This window comes from Camellia sinensis, chromosome 7, assembly GCF_055761805.1.
Source record: "Camellia sinensis isolate YWXY chromosome 7, ASM5576180v1, whole genome shotgun sequence".
Lineage (NCBI taxonomy): Eukaryota > Viridiplantae > Streptophyta > Magnoliopsida > Ericales > Theaceae > Camellia > Camellia sinensis.
In genome coordinates, this window is record NC_138967.1 from 154,788,638 (window position 1) to 154,807,029 (window position 18,392).

The window sequence follows — 18,392 nt, forward strand, 5'->3', positions numbered from 1 at the left end:
TATATGTCTTTTTGTTTCATTTTTTTTTATATATATTACTATTTGTGGATGATGATGTCAGCATGACGCACCGTTGATGTCAACAAATAGAATATTCCTCGGTGGTAACATAATATTTCCTGAATTCTAAGAATTGTACTATAGCGATCTCGGTTTTCCCTCGTCATATAATGTGTTCTAGACTTAGGTTTCGTGATTGGTTGTTGTTGTCTTATTCTTGTTTCCATCCTTTAATTCCTTGTATTTGAGTTTTGGGATGTGTTGGGTAAGTTTGGAACAGGTTGGTTGGGTGTTGGAACAAATGGTTGCTCTCCAGATTTTGGTTCCTTCACCCAAGTGAGACTTTTGTTGCTTGAGCAAGCCTTGGGTTTTAGCTTCTTCGCTCGAGTGAGGGTTCTTGCACTTGAGCTAGCTTTGTGTGGTGTGTCTCTTTACTCGAGCGAGCACTTTTGCGCTCGAGCGTGCGTTTGCGTCTTTGAAAAACCTAAAGTTTGGTATTCTTCGCTTGAGCGAGCGAGCTCTATGTTTTGTGTTCCTTCGCTCGAGCGAGAACTCTTGCGCTCGAGCGTGCGTCTGGGTTGCAAACCTAAAGCTTTGAATTGTGCGCTCGAGCGAGGCTTCTTGTGCTCGAATGAGGTGTTTGTTGTGTCTGGTCGCTCGAGCGACCACTTCTTCGCTCGAGCGAGCCTCGCATATATCAGATTGCAGCAGCAGTTCTCTTCTTCACTTTTTGATCTCTTTTCATCTTCAAACCCTAATTTCGATAGCCTCTCTCTCTACACACACTTCTCTCTACAAATACACCTTGTTCTAGTGGTTCTCTACCTTAGTCCCTTAGTAAGAAAGCTAGAGTATTGCGTGGGCTTCGTTTTGATCCGAAAATCCTTGGATTTGGAGCATCTTGAGTCTTCCTCTTCATCTCCTTTGGGCTTCTCCTTTTGTAGTAGGGATAATCTACTTCTTTCTATGAGTTTTAACATAATGTTGGGCATTTGTATAAATGTAGGGATTTTGGAAGTTTTGGGAAGTTAGGGTTTGTTTTGAAATTATAAAAGAGAGGTTTCTTGGTTTGGACTCTATTGTGAATGTGAGGTTTTGAAATGGGGTTATGGGTGTACAATTGATGAAATTGAGCCTTAGAAGTGTTATTTGAGAAAGAAGGAAAAATGCCCTAATTGGAATTAAATGAATTATTTGTCAAAATAATGAAATTAATTATGGGAATACACAATTGAGTTGGAAATGATGAAATTGGAGGAAAATGTAATTAATTGGTATAGTTGGATTGAAAATCGCTTATTTGTGGAAAATGTATTAATTTATCTATTTGATAAATTTAATTATCTATTTAGAAATAACTGTTTTGGGCTATCGGTGGAGGATAGTTATGATTGTGTTAGAGTTGCATGATGATTAGGTAAACTGAAACTAATCAATTGGAATATGTCATTGAATATGACAGTTGGAATAACACATGGAATATATGCACTAATAAATCATTGTATATGATAAAGTGTTTAAATATATTGCATATGTATCTTTGTTTGGGAGGAGATAGGGGATGTACTCCACTGTTTGGGAGGAGATAGGGGATGAACTCCATTGATAATTAAGTTGGCTTGAGTGTCCAGGATGAAAGTCCCGAAACCTTATATACATCTGAATGATGTTGATGATTGAAGTGTTGATAATATGAATTGTAGTCTCATTTTGAATTGTTGATGAATTGAAGTATTGATAATATGAGTTTTAGCTTCATTTTGAATTGTTGATGAATTGAAGTGTTGTCTTTATGAGTCGTAGTCTCATTCAAATTACTTGGATAAATGAACCATGTCAATAAAGTGAATTGGAAATAGAAATGAAACCGGGTTGAAAGATGAATATCAATGTTGATGGGTTATAGAAATGGTGTAAAGCGATGTACATGTGTTGAACATTTATCAGATGCTAATGTTTTAGTTATTTCTCATATTTGGTTTAGCATATCTCTACTGGGCTTTGGCTCACCCTATTTGGGTCACCATTTTTCAAGTACAGGCGATATGCCACCTCCAAGGGTATAGCTTGGGAGGTTTTGGAGCTGAAGGCTTCATTTTGTTGTTTTGCCTATATTTGTACTTAAATGTAAATCTAAGCCGAGGGCTTTACTTGTAAAAGAGTTAGAACTCCTCTTTTGTATAACCAAGTAACACTTGGAAAGATGTAAGCCACAAGGCATTCTATTATTTTTTTTTGTAAACATTTGGATTTATATGAAATTCCCTTTTGTAATATTAACTCTGATGTATGTATGGAAATGTGATTATCTATCATGAATATGGATCTGTTAAATGATGGGATTGTGTATTATTTTGAGGGCGTTACAACTTGGTATCAGAGCGTACCGGATTTGAATACTTTGGGTACGTGGGAAGTGGTTAGTACCACAATGGGTTTGCCTCGTTTGTTAGAGACTCATGTATGATGTTATGTGCTTATGTGATAACATATTTATGTGACTATATGGGTATGAAATTTAGTTTCTAGGATGTTGATCGGGTCTATGGGTTTCTGGGAATCCCGTTGGAAAGGCACTTGATCACTGCCGTTTCTAATTGGAACTCTAGCAATGCCACAGGACAATCATGATCCGGAAATGAAATTCGTAAGTACTTATGTGATTATGTGCTTATGTGGAGTAACTTACAGTTGTCCAATGTATTAGGACGCGAGTGAAATAGCTTCGGCACATTTGTGAATGTACTAATCCTTTTGTTATCTTTATTAGGATGTCAGGACGAGGACGTGGTGGTAGGTGTGGTAGGCCTAGGAGGCAGAAGATGCCTATACCGGATGAAATTGCACAGGAGGGAGTTGGTTTGGCCAACATGGCCGAGCCAGTAGGTCATGGGCGCCTTAGTTAACAGTCCAATAGTTAACAGTTGTCGAAGTTTTGGACGGAAACCCCATGCGTGCCTTGCACGCATAAGACTTGCAAGGGAAGAAATCAGCCATTCATAGTTGGTTGGCCATCTTCACACACGCATGGGACTTGCAAGGGAAGAAATCAGCCATTCATATTTGGTTGGCCATTTTTACATGGCTCATCATGCAATAACTAGGGTCACCACCAAACAAACAACCAATGGATAAGAAGATGATGACGTATACTTTCTATATATGAAATAAAAAATATAAATTATAAATTAAATTTAATTAAAAATAATAAATTAAAAATTATAGCCTTATAAAATAATTTTTTTTTGTGTTAAAAAATTAAATTTATATATTAAATAAAATTATTTTTTTAGTGTTTTTAATTTAAAATTATATATTAAATAAAAAATATAAATTATAAATTTAATTTAATTAAAAATAATAAATTAAAAATTATGGCCTTATAAATTAAATTTTTTTAGTCTTGTTAAATTATAAATTATAGATTACAAATTTAAAATTATATATTAAATAAAAAATATAAATTATAAATTACAAGGATAAAATAGTCTTTTGTTCATTTATCCTATCTACTCCGTCTAATCAAACATTGGATTCACTAAAAATAGTCTTTTTCAAACATCAAATCCCATCAAAAAACAAATACGGAATACACATTCAATCAAACCAAATAGTCCAGAGGATTCACAGTCCCAGCATTCAAGTCCAATGGATTCTAACGGACTGGATAATTTTGGTGAATTCAATATTTGGTTGAATGGACTGGATAGGATAAATGAGCAAAAGACTATTTTACTATTTTTCAATTGTTTACTAAGTAATAGCAATAATAAACATATCTTTAATATTTTAATTATTTTTAACTAGATTAAATATAAATTTATCTTATTTTATTTTTTACATAATTAAATAAATTTATTTTTTAAAAATTAAATAAATAAAATATCAATAAAAATGCATTTTATGTTTTTAATTAAAATTTTAAATAAATTTATTTTTAAAAATAATAATAATGAAATAAAACATATATTACAATTTAAATTATGAAATTAAATAAAATATAAACAAAATTTTAAAATAAAACATCAATAAAATATCTATAAAAATTATTTTAAAAAATTAAATAAATAAAACATCAACAAAAAGTTAAATAAAATTATTTTATTTTTAAATTAGACGTTTAAATTTTATTAGATTTTACTAAATATAATACATAATTAAATAGTAGAGGGTCAAAATGTTCATTTCACTACATAATCCCAACAGTAAATAATCCCACAACCCCCCCTCCCCCGGGACCATTTTAATTATGGTCATTTGACCCTCTTCTATTTTAACAGTAAATGGTCATTTGACCCTCTACTATTTAATTATATATCATATTTAGTAAAATTCAATAAAATTCAAATGTTTCAATTTAAAAATAAAATAATTTATTTAACTTTTTATTGATGTTTTATTTATTTAATTTTTTAAAATAATTTTTTGTAGATATTTTATTGATGTTTTATTTTAAAATTTTGTTTATATTTTATTTAATTTCATTATTTAAATTTTAATAGATGTTTTATTTAATTTTATTTAATTATTATTTTTTTTTAAAATAAATTTATTTAAAATTTTAATTAAAAAAATAGCATATATTTTTATTGATATTTTATTAATTTAATTTTTAAAAAATAAATTTATTTAATTGTGTAAAAAATAAAATAAAATATATTTTTATTTAATCTAGCTAGAAATAATTAAAATATTAAAGATACATTTAATATTACTATTACTTAGTAAACAATTGAAAAATGATAAAATAGTCTTATGCTTATTTATCTTATCAAGTCCGTCCAACTAAACATTGGATTGACTAAAAATAGTTCTTTCTAGATATCAAATCCCATGAGAAAACAAGCACGGTACATACATCCAGTCCAACCAAATAATCCAAGGGATTCACAGTCCCAAAATTCAAGTTCGATGGATTCTAACGGACTGGATAAGAGGGGATTAGAATCCATCGGACTTGAATCCTGAGACTGTGAATCTCCTGAACTATTTGGTTGGATTGGATGTGTATCCCGTGTTTATTTTCTCATGGAATTTGATGTCTGGAAAAGACTATTTTTAGTGAATTAAATATTTAGTTGGACGGACTGGATCGGATAAATGAGCAAAAGACTATTTTACCCTTGTAATTTATAATTTATATTTTTTATTTAATATATAATTTTAAATTTATAATCTATAATTTATAATTTATAATTTAACAATACTAAAAAAATTTAATTTATAAGGCCATAATTTTTAATTTATTATTTTTATAATTAAATTAAATTTATAATTTATAATTTATAATTTATATTTTTTATTTAATATATAATTTTAGATTAACAACACTAAAAAAATAATTTTATTAATATATAAATTTAATTTTTTAACAACACTAAAAAAATTTAATTTATAAAGCCATAATTTTTAATTTATTATTTTTAATTAAATTAAATTTATAATTTTTGTTTTTTATTTTTTATTTCATATATAAAAAGTACACGCCATCATCTTCTCATCCATTGGTTGTTTGTTTGGTGATGACCCTAGTTATTGCATGATGAGCCATGCGAAGATGGCCAACCAACTATGAATGGCTAATTTCTTCCCTTACAAGTTCCATGAGTACAAGGCACGCGTGGGGTTTCTGTCCAAAAAGTCCAATGACTGTTAACTATTGGACTATTTCGAGCCAAAAACCAAACTGCAGGGGCAAAATTGATACATTTAAAAGTGCAGGGACCAAAATGAAGGCACGAGTAAACTATAGGGACCATTTCTGTAATTTGCCATATTTAAAATGTTGTAATAATTTCTCGCCCCGCTTCTTTCTATCCCGTTCTTTTACTTGCTTTCTTTTTTTGTGAATACGCATCATATTTTTTTTTTTATACATCCATGCTTTACATTCATTTTTCATGCATCTTCATTCGGCTAAGTTTGCATTTGTGGATTTAATTAATTCATATATAATTATGTGTGCTACCTCATGTTTTTGAGATGATTCACGTGTCATATCTTAGAAGTCGAATCTTTAGTTGTATCTCATGAGTGAATTGCATTAGGATTTTGTATATAAGATCGTGCATGTTTTACTAACTTTGTTTTGTAGCTGTTCGTGGGACGTCGGTAAATATATAAGTTTTTATGCTTTAACATCCCGCTTGTGTGTATTTTTCTTATTATGTTTAAGTATCCTATCATGTGGCTACTTGCTTACTTGATATAACCGTATGAATGCCAGTGGATGAAAGTTGTGTCACTTAATTTGAAATGATGTTGATTTTTCATGTTTGTAAACTCAATTGATTTGGGTTGTATATTTTCAAAACTTTTTCAAAATACATGAAATCAAATTATTTCAAAATGAATGACATAGTCTATATTTGTATGTTTCACATAGTAAATTTTAGGATTTATTAAATAATCAGAGCATGAACATATAAAGAAAATAAAATTCATATCATGGTTTTGTAAAGGCCGATTTTTTGATCGGGTGAGCAAGGGTGCTCAAGTAATGACCTTCTCCCTTCATATCTAAGGTTCCGAGCCAAGCATCCTTGGTTACGATGAACAGTGGCCTTTGCACGAGTCACGAGTTTCCTAATTTTTTCAAAATAATTATTAGGTGACAACTCTAAGATCTGATGACGCAGTGCATTTGTGACAATAATTTCGTAATAAAATGGATTTTCTATAAAGTTGTCAAATCTGGACTCTTATCTATATTTCACATTGCACTCGTGAAACTAGATCAAAAAAATTGAGGGTTCGAACTGTTTAACGTGCACAGATACCCCCCTTGCATGTTACAGTTTTTGGCAATTCCGCTGGGGATTTTATGAAACTTTGACTCGAACTCCATGATATGGCTTTTATTTTCAAATTATATGTTTATTACATTGCATGCATTAGTGCATTTAAAGTCCCTGTGTTGCCTAGATACTTGTGGGAGCACAGATACACTTTTTATGACATTACACCTATCTCTACGTTACTTTGGAGGCCTTGTGTTATAACATTTTTGAGATCTGTCAAAAAGGTAACTCTGCTATCTAAGGTTCTCAGACTTCGAAGAGAGGCTGTATTGACATTTCTGATTTCCTGGGATCTTCATTAGTTATGACCCAAAGGACTCTTCATTCAAACAAGCTGTAGTGTCACCTTGATTTCAACTCCTAAAGTAGAGCCAACCTTGTACATATAGTGAGTTACAGTACCTTTCAAAATTAGGATAGGATGCTCTCCCATTTCTAGGATGTATGATACAGCTTGTTTGAATGGTGAAACCTAAGATCATTTCAAAGTTAGGACATGATAACCCTAGCCTCCATAGGGGTGTTTGTTCTTTTTCCTGCTATGTGCAATGTATGGGATCTGGGATTCTCAAATTTTAAACAGTGGTTTAGGCATATCAATTTGTAGGGTTTAGGTTTTTTTTTCAGTGGGGGGCATACAATGATCAGTTGTGCAAATTGGGCCAAAGTGTTGCCGTAGTTCTGATTGGAAGTTCCGTTTCGTTTTTGCTAAGTTGTTGTAGCACCATTGCTTCAGAAAAGTCCAATATCCCACAAAGTCTACCAATGTAAATAAATAGAACTTGTGGGATATCTGACCATTTTTTTAATTGGGGAGTAACCACCTGTTGATTGCACGTGCTTTATTTTGAATGTTGTGGATGGCCCACACTTTGACTAGCAATTTGAGAAAGGTTTTATTTTGAGTTCTGAATTGAGTATTGAGTCTAAGTTTGATTCCACCAAGTTTGTAGAGTTGGGATCAGGCTCGAGTCATTCTAGTGAGTCAGAGTCTTTTGATTTCGGAAGTGCTAACCTAGACATTTCTATCCTGTCTAGGTCTTCTTTGTCATTTTCTTTTGAGTCTATTGTCATCGCTCAATCGTAGTTTCTTTTCAATAAAAGTGTCATAGATTCTGCCTATTTCTCTGTGCCTTTAATTCATTGCATTGACCAAAAATTACAAAACTTTTTTCAAAACTCTGATAAAAATGAAGAGGAAGAAATTCCTCAGGATTTGTAAATTTTGATCGACTGATAGGAAGAGATGTGTACTATACCCTTGATGAATGAGATCATTTCTGTTAATGTGGGTACTGAGAAGGATCCGAACTTAGTCCATATTAGTTTTATATTGTCATTGTAAGAACACGAGCGATTAGTCACTTTGCTAAAAGAATTCAAAAAATATTTTTGCGTGGTCCTATGAAGACATGTCTGGAATTGATCTTGAGATTGTACAGCATAGGATCCCACTTGATTTGAGGTCCGACCTCCTTAATTTTCAAACCTTGATTCAAAATGTTCAGTAATCAACCAAAGTATAAGGCTTACATAGCCGAAATGAAGGCAGCCCTTGAACTAGGGGCAATAAGGTCAGATGTGATTCAGATTGGAAGCAACCCTTGAATTAGGGGCAATAAGATCGAATGTGACAAAGATTCAAACTGGATCGTTTCTCAAGCTAATGAAGACCGAAAAAGAAAGCAAATCCCGAAATCAGAGAGAATGAGTTTTATTATTGAAGGATAATCGAGCTCTTATCCACGACACTAGAAGCAAATTTAGACCCAATTGGAGGGATCCCTACGTCATTAGATTTATCTAGTCAAGAGTAACGATCATTCTCATGGATTTGGATAGTTTAGAACTTTCACAACCAATCAACATGGACAAGCTAAAGAAGTACTATCCTTGAGAAGCTTGCTGGGCCGAAAACCTGGAAGGGTGACCTAGGCAAAAATTAGAGTACAAAAATAAATAAATAAATGAAAAACTCGCAAGGTTGAAAACCCGAAAGGGCGATTTTGACAAAAGAGCACAAAAAGAAAGTGTCAATACCCGAGTGAACCTTCGCCAAAACTACGTATGGCCTGATTCCTATCTTTGGGATACGTAGGCAACTTCATCTTAAAGTTCGGCCCTAATCATTTTTCAACTCACTCATCTTGCCCATGTTTAATTAGTATATCTTTATTCGACTCAGCTATCTATATTTGATTGGCTCGTCCCCATTTGATTCAAGTGTCCTATTTCTCCTTCATGACGGGTTCAGTTGCAAGATAAATTTAGTTATACATCTCAAAGGTTGATTTCATGTTGATCGGGTAATGGTTATATGCAAAAATAGATTTTGACGACTTTTAATGAAGTTGACTGATTTTTTAAAAAATTATTCCATTTTTGCAAAACTCTGACCATTCTTTGGACCAAAAAAGAAAAATTTTCAGTGTTCACAGCCTGACTCACATGATTTCAAAACGGAGAAGTAGAACAAGCATGCTAATCAAACTCTTATGTTGATCAAAATCTTTTTAGTCAAAAAACCAAAAGAAAAGGGCAAAGCGATGAACTAAGGGCATAGTCGAGTTAGGTTTTCTATCATTTACCTGCACTTCGAATTCTCGTCACCTTAATCAAGCAATCGTTGAAAAATGCACACTAGTTGTCGCCGATGATGCTTTTCTGTTAACAGTCGGCCGACGATGTTTTGTTTTGTGTCCATTTTATTCCAACAAACATAAAAAGGTGCGTTTGGGATGGTTTTTGCTCATTGTCACCGGCGATGCTTTTCCGTCTGACGGTCAACCAGTTTTGCTCTGTTTTGTGTCCATTTTATTCTGGCAAACGTAAAAAGGTGCATTTGGGATGATTTTTGCTTCATTTTCATTTTATTGAGTTGTGTTTTCATCAGTGATAGGCTCAATATTCAGTTCAAAATTCCTTACAATGTAGCGATTTTCAAGTTCAAAATTCAAAACAAAATTATTTTTATGCTCAGTATTGTGCCATTCATGCCATCTGGATTTACAAAAAAAAACTTTTTTTTTTAAAGCTTCAGGGATCAAGCCCCGATCAAATTTGTACAAACGAGAGTTGAAGCTAAAGGTGCCCACTCCCAAGTATATATACAACAAAAAAAAGATAAAGGGGTTTGTTTTATTTTCCGATGAAAGTCACACGCCGACATCACTTACTCGACTCTCCCGCCGATCTCTTCATCTTGATTTCATTTTGGGAGACAATTGAAGACCCTGCCTCAATGCTTACAAAACTGCCGAGAGAGTTGACTCCCCGCTAACCATCAAACGCAGAATATGACGGAACTCCGAATTGGGCCATGCTGGTGGCCTGTCGTTTCAGCTCTTTATTCTTCGCCTTTAGTGCGCTAATCTCTGCTCGCGCATCCTTGTACATGCGTTGGAGTAGAGAAAGTTGGGCGTTTAATCGGTGTACCTCACTTGTCCTGTTTTGCAGTCGGTGAGACAAATCGGAAACTACAGTCACTATCTCCATACAAGACTTCAACGTGTAGTAGTTGGCTTCAATGTCAGATTGAGCTGTCGTTATTTGCTCAATTGACAGCGTAGAAAAGTTTAGAGGAGTAGGAGCAAGGGCACTTTGTCCAGGAGAGCTTTTAGGATCATTAAGGTCTGGAAAGTGGGTAAGGGAATGAGACAAAGCATGTGTTAGAGGAGAGAGGTGTAAAAGAAAGGATTCGTTTAATATGCATGTATTTTGATTTTGTGTGTATATCATGTAATTTGCGAATCCTTTCTTTTATACCTCTATCCTCTAACACATGGTTCCGTCCGTCTCCTTACTCTTTTTCCAGACCTTAATGATCCCATAAGCTCTCCTGGACAGAGTATCCTTGCTCCTCCTCTCAACTTTCCTACGCTGTCAGTCGAGCAAATAATGGCAACTCAATCTGACATTGAAGCCAACCACTACACGTTGAAGTCTTGTATGGAAACAGTGGCTGCGATTTCCAATTTGTCTTATCGACTGCAGAACAGGACAAGTGAGGTACACCAATTACACGCCCAACTTTCTCTGCTCCAACGCATGTACAAGGATGCGCGAGCAGAGATTAGCGCACTGAAAGCAGAGAATAAAGAACTGAAACGGCAGACCACTTCCATGGTTCGATTCGGAGTTCCGTCGTACTCTGCGTTTGATGGTCAGCGGGGAGTCAACCTAAGAAATTTAAATAACCTTCATGTCTAGCACTTTCCTCTTTTACAAAAAAATATATATAAAAAAAAGAAAAAAACATAAAATGGTTTGTTAAATTGACAAAAGGTGGATCACACAAAGATCCCAAGTGAAAAAGCTAGTGAGCAATGAAAATAAAAGAAAATTTGAAAGAGCAACATTTTGAAGGCCCTCATAACCACTCCTGCAAAACAAAATGACAATTCAAATCATTTTTTGTTGAAATAAAAAGGAAAAAGAATAAAAAAATGCAGTGAATGTGAAGTATGTCTTGTGTGTGAAAGAGAGACCAAAATACTCATTTTTAAAAAATTTCCCTTTGCAATTAGGCACAGATAAAAAGCAAGGGATTTTAAAAGAAGTTTATCCTTCAACAATTACTTGGATACTTTGGTAAAGCTACTTTAATGCCTCGTTTTTTGTTTTTTATTTATTTTTAAATATATATATATTTTTTTAAAGAAGACAATTTTGGTCAAACTAGTCCCCTGGGTACATGCAATCCCCCTATCCCATATATATCAGGAAACTATCAGGCACAAGCCCAGGGTACGGCCCCAATGGAATCGGGATCAAGGGCCTCATGGGATTCGAACTCCTAACCTACACTTCCTGAGGCTCTTATCAAGGCTCAACCTGTCACTCGGCTAACCCCTTGGGGTTTAATGCCTTGTATTTTGGGGGAAAACAAATAATTAAAAACCATGAGACAAGTTCCGGTTCCTATATTTTAGTAAGCAGTACGACAATCCCGAAGAATGCATTTGTACTAAAATTATGTCATTGTCTCATGATCTCAAATAGCCACTAAACATGTGGGTTTACATCAGTTTGAAAAAACAGTGCATCAAAATCTTATAATGACATAGTAGAATTATCGTAGTTCCAGAATCACTGACCATACAGCTGACACCACAAGATCAAACTAAAATCAAACAAAGAAGAGAAACGGGCTTTTGTTGTTTCCATGAAGAAATGGTTAATGGTAAGAAAAGGATCGCTGATTGTGATGTAGCGTGGGCCTCCCACTTACTTCGTTTCTCCCCCACCCTTGTGTGTGGTTCGGAATTTCCTCTCCACTGTTTCATCAGTGTAATAATTTGAAGCATCAATCAAGAATAGGAGCAGGTGTCTTTTTTGTCTCCCCACAAAGGCACATTTTGCCTACACATCTATTTTAAAGAGATATGTTCTAACAATGTCACTGAGTACCAAGCCTTGATCATTGAATAGCTACTGAAGTGAAAAACACTGACCTTGATGTCAAGAAAGACAACCTGGTTGCAAACTTTCAATATGCAACTTGTCTAATTGAAAAAATGGCAGGAGTTGTGTTTGAACATGTATTATGAATAGAGAATTGTATAGCAGATGCAATTGCCAATCTAGTAAGAACATTGGTGTTGTTAAAAAGGTCAAATAGTTGATGTCCCTATATGTCAACGATGAGTATTGCCGCAATTGTTGAAATGCCGCCTTGTAGAAACAAATACAATTTTAGACCTAGCCATCGAAGCTAATGATTGGAGGATGTCAAATTGCCAATTATAAACTATATTGAACACGGGAAGCTGCCTAACTATCCTCATCACAGGATTGAAATACTCCTCGGCTCATTTACTACAAGGAAATTCTATTATATTGATCATTTGAAGGATTCATTCTTCACTGACTGAGAAAGCAATGGAAGAAGCCCACTTTGGGATCTGTGAGGCTCCTTGGTTTGAAATAAGTTTTAACTCATGTGGGCCAAGACCGTCATATAGTTTAGACTCATGCTATTAGGAGCAATGGCCTCTTATGTGTAATAGCACTTCAAGAACTTCCCATTGATTGGACCAATCTTTAAATCTTCTTTATCAACGATCTTGTAAGCTCCATTAGTGTAGATTTCCGTCACCACATATGGGTCATCCCATTTTGAGAGGAACTTGTTGCCAATTCAGTGGGTAATGATGATGGGTCTTTGAACAACAAACACCAATTCCCCAACCTTAAAAGATAAAGGTCTACCCTTTTTATTAAAAGTTGCTGAGAGTCAAGCTTCATAACACTCAACTCCTTGTTGAGCTTAAGGTCTTTTCTATCCAATGCTTCCAATTCAACAAAATGTAACTTCACATTCTCGTCATTAGTGAGACCTTGTATGATTATCCTTAGTGAAAGGATTTGTTGCTCCAGAGGACAGATAACTAACAACATAGATGAGGGAGCATGGAGTGACTTGTGTTGAGGTATGACAAGTAGTGTGCTATCCCAAAGAGCTCTCTAATCCTTTCATGCTAGTCTCTCTTGGACTTATAGACTACCTTCTTCAATAGGTTGCCCAAGATTTTGTTGAACGTCTCTACGAATCCATTGGCTAGTGCATTGTAGATTGGGGAATTCCATTGCTTGATCCAAACCTTTCACAAAACTTGTGCATTAAGTTGTTATAGAAGGGTTTCCCATTATCAATACTGATATAGCTAGGCACACCATATCGATAGATTGTATTCGACTTACTGAAGTCGACAATAGTTTCCTTCTTCACTTCTTTGAGTGGGACAACTTCAACCCACTTGGAAAAGTCAGGTCCTAATCCATAAGGAGTCACAGTGGACATTTTTATGCATAATCATAAAAAAATATAAAAATAAATAAATAAAAGGAAACAGAAACATCAAAAAAGTCCTAAGGCTACCTAAGGCTGGAAGAATGTTCTCAAAATTCAAATACAATGATGTTTACCAGGCTATCCTCTCAACTGGGGAATCCCAATCTACCTCTGTGCCTTCGAAGGTACAAAATAAATGCAACCCTTGTTAAAAAATTTCTAGAAATTTATGCAAATTCAGCGGTTAAATAATTGAATCCAAGTATCCAACAATTGCCTCAACCTGCTAGAATTTTGTACTAATTGCTTTGTAGGCTATAAGATTATGAAATATCCAAAGCTCACAACTAGTTGGACTTCAATGAAATGGGTGCTGCTTCTGCAGTTCCCTAGAATTTCATCCAGCTCCAAAATTTATTTTCCATAAAGCAATGTACCATCAAGCCTAGAGACGTACCCAAAAAAACAAAAAAACATAAATAGAGCCTAGGTTTTCTATTCCCTTGAACCTCATACAAGACCTATGAGCTTCATGACTCTCTAACCATGTCTCAACAATGAGGTAAAGTTTACTGCATTTCAAGCAAACTAAAATGTACCTGCTCCATCAAGTTTCAATCATCAGCTTGTCTCCTTCAATAACACTAGTTCCTCAATTTCACCTTTGATTATAACTCCAGTAATTCACTTTGCATTTGTTTAGACCTGCCCATTCATGTTGACCTTCACAACTTCCCATAAACTTATTTTATTTGTCAACTTAACTTGAGAAGCAACAATCATAAAACTTTTTACTAGACAGACATGAATTTTTTAGCTCTTCTCTCCAAATCCACAATGTAGAGCAATTTATGTTCAAGCTTGAAGGGTTTTGTATATGACTCATTCCACAGAATTACAACACAACGGTGGGTAAACTTGAGGCCATAGGGTTTAGGGTTTAACGCAAGGCATTGGGGAACAATCAATATACCCTTGACATGAATTTGAACTCCATTATTTATGAAAGTAGTGTAACGTTCTTGTTAGTAGATTATATAAACGTCTACAAAAAGTTATCAAACCACAAGCTCAAAGAAAACAGTATTGTCAAAAAAAAAAAAAAAAGTAATCAATTCACATGCTGGAAAGAGGATACTGCAGTTAGCAAGGACCTCATTCCCCAGCTGATCTCCCAAACCTTTCTCTTGCACAAAACTTAACACTAAATCCTCTTCAAATAATAAGATCATCTCATCTTTCAACATTCCAAATTTATCTTCAAGAATCATGACGACAGAGTTGAATCACAAAACCCACCCACAAAACTCACCACTCATACAAAAGACTAAAGATAAATTGTGGCCTTTTAACATACCCAATATAATGACAGCACAAAGACCCAATTGGAAAATTCATATATCTAGCCCGTCTCACATATTTGCTACTTCTACGTCTCTTTCCCTAGAAATAATCATTCAAATTAAGATTAACAACCCCGGACTCTGCTCATCTCATTAATAATGGATTTACCAAATATATTTCAAAAGAAATAACAAATTTTATTTCAACACAAACCCATAAGACCTCATATTAGTGCATCTCCAACCCTTGATTCAAACATGTATCAAATTTAAATTTGGGTAAAAATCACTCAAAAACCTATCCACTCCTTGTCTCAAACTTATATCAAATTGTGTTCTACCCAAATCAAGGGAGACTCAATTTTTCACTCAAAATTTTCAAGACTATTTTCTAGCTTTCAAGTTGCCATTACTGAAACTTTTACTCAAATCTAAAAGTTTGTCCATTTAAGTGTTTCATATACACTAAAACTTTCACAAAGTGCGTAATTGTAATCCACATAAGGCAACAAAAAAGTCATCAAACCAATATCCCCTCTTTTTCAATCAAGCCCACCACTGACTTCATATGCACATAAGAAAAAATAAATATAAAAAGCCTAACCTTTGCAACTTGAATGTTGACAAATCAGGGATTTCCCTCTGAAGCAAGACAATCCCAGCATTCCTCACAACCTCCAAGTCCTCATCACACATAGCATCAGGCCAACAAGACATTAGCACCACCAACAATAATAATAGAGTTTTGCCCATCAGATTGAAGCATCACCACAGCAGGACCAGTGGGTGCACCAGACACATTCCTCAACCTATCAAGAACAACCGCACTGTTAGTGTAAAGCTGTTAGTAGTGTATATTTACTTTACTTTTATTTTACTTTATTGGTGCTACTTTCGGCCACTTTAGACTCCTTTCCTCTGTAAATGAGCCAACCGAACATTTGTAATACACAACATATATACACAATTTATTCTCTCTTTTTCTATACATTAAATTTACATGGTATTTACCTGGTATGGTGTATTTTTTTCGCACCGGCTGACAGTCGACCGGCAACCTTGCCTTCGCTGCCGGCTAGAGTTTTTCTACACATACCTTCACTCCTCTTTTCTCTTTCTCAAATCAGGAATGATCGCCGGAACCCAGCAAGAAACGAAGCTCCGTATCTGATCAGACGGCACAGAATACATCAATCATGGGTCCCTACGATGCATCCATGAGCAGCAGTGGTCGTAACTCATCATCATCATCCGCCGGCAAAGCACCGGATCAGGTTGACGGACTGCTTGCCGGATCCGGGTACAGGGTCCGGTCATCGGATCTCCGACACGTGGCCCAACGACTCGAACGCCTCGAGAATGTCATGGTCAACGCACCAGCAGAGGTCTCGCAGCTCGCAAACGACGTCGTTCACTACAACCCATCGGACCTCGGGTCCTGGGATGATTCGCTTCTCTCGGAGTTCAACCAACCCGTGGTCGTACCCGCCTCCGCCGATCTACCCGAGATCTACCAGAGTACGCCGATCTCAGTTACCTCGACGGCGTGTTAGAGGCATCACTTCTATGAAGCTTGTCCTTACTTGGAATTCGCTCACTTCACTGCTAATCAAGCGATATTAGAGGCTTGTCTTTCTCAACTACACTGTCTTCCAACTCCTCACTCAGCAATAATCCCCAAAACCCAGGCAGCATTGAATTGAAGAATGAAGAGGTTGATACTTAGGGGTCACTGGGGTGCTTCCCACTGGGAAGCAAAGTTCATACTACAAATAGATAGAAGCTCTCAGGGCTGGTTTGGAACAGGCTGTTTTTTTTTTTTTTTTTTTTTTTTAAGTAATTTTTTAAATTTTTAATTAATATATAATATATAAAAAAATTAGTATATTTAGGCAAAGTTTAGCATCCTCAAAAAAATTCAAAAAGTCAAAAAGTCACTATCACATTTAAGTCACTATCATATTTAAGTCACATCATCTTATTTAAGTCACATCACCTTTCTATCACATCATTTCAAACCAAACTCATACCCAACCCATATTTCATAAAAAGTCAAAAAGTGTACTTATTTAGGACACCCCAAACAAACCCTTATAATGATTTTTTAATTTTTTATGAAAAGATATGTAAAAAGTAGAGAAAAAGGAAACTATTTGACTTTTTAATATAAGTTGTTACCTTTTTAATGTTTTTAATAACTTTTTAACTTTTTTATTAAAAAACTCGATATCACTAATAAAAATTAGAGGTGCAATTCAGACGGGTTCGGTCGGGTTGGGAGGTTGTCCAAGCTCAGCTCAAGTTGTGCTAAGATCTGCCCAGGCCCGCCCAAGCTCGAATTCTAACCCGAGATTGCCTACTCAAGCCCGACCAGAGTTAAACTCGAATTACACGAATTGTATTTTATTTTATTTTATTTTTTTACAGTTACATTATTAAATTATTAAAATTTGACTATATTTATATTTTATATATATATATAGAAAATCATTAATACCATCAAAACAAATAATTTATATAATATAAAACAGATATAGGTATAGTAGTCTTTACAATTTATGAGTGAAAATATAAATAAAAAAAAAGAAATAAAATTTTATGTTATTTGTGTATATAACTGTACGGGGAGGAAATAATTCTCCTCGTATAATCCTGTTGACCAAGTCCACGCTCCTCCGTACGACGTCGCTTTGTCACCTGAAAACACAAACGTGAGCTAGCCGGCGGGTGTGTGCCGGAAACCTCTCCGATGCCTAAGTCAGAAAACTTGACAAATAGACAAAGCTCTAAGTTCTCAGAAAGATTGTGTTCAATTACCTCCTCCAAGGTGATGCTTGTGAGCTTTTATAAGTTTCCCGTGGCACAATCCTAGTAGGACTTGTACTTCTCCATGCAGAGTCCTCCTAGGATTCATTCTCCTAAGGATAATGCTTATCCTTTTACACCCTACCCACTGCTTAAACCAAGTGGGATGGTTTTCTTCATGGCCGAACTAACACATGGCCGAAATAACACGGGCTATGCTGAGCCACAGAGAAGGCCGAACTATCCTTAGCTCGGTCTTCTCCTTTAACTCATTACTTCGGCTGTCCCTGTTCAGCCTTGGTGTGCTTAGATCAGACTTCCAAGTAACAAGTTTTGACCGACCTAACCAGATTGTGCCATGACCGGACTAACTCTAAGACCGGACCTACTCCGAGTTGTCTCTGGATCGGAGTAGCCTTACTCTTCCTCTGCTTTTTTGGCTGCTCGAGTTCTTGAGTTTTAAGCTTACTGTGTTCGTGCTTCCGTTGCTGCCACTGCTTCGTCTTCAACTTCTTCTTCTCCAAACTGGTAAGTTCTGAGAAAACTTGTTGTTGTTGTTTTCTTCATTTCTGTTTTTTCTATCTAGGTGAAGCATGCTCGTGTATTCCTTGTTTTTGCTTCTGTACTTTCATGAAAAAATGAATAGAACTT

The 18,392-nt window shown here is 35.1% G+C and overlaps 1 long non-coding RNA gene across 1 annotated transcript; it reads right to left on the reverse strand.

The window, feature by feature from the left end:
• Positions 1-9,805: 9,805 nt before the first annotated feature.
• LOC114322982 (uncharacterized) lies at positions 9,806-16,816 on the reverse strand. Its single transcript, XR_014336255.1, has 3 exons — positions 15,948-16,816; positions 15,541-15,745; positions 9,806-11,181 (listed from the first exon to the last, which is right to left on the reverse strand). It is a non-coding gene; the product is annotated as an uncharacterized LOC114322982 (long non-coding RNA).
• Between the last annotated feature and the right edge of the window lie 1,576 nt (positions 16,817-18,392).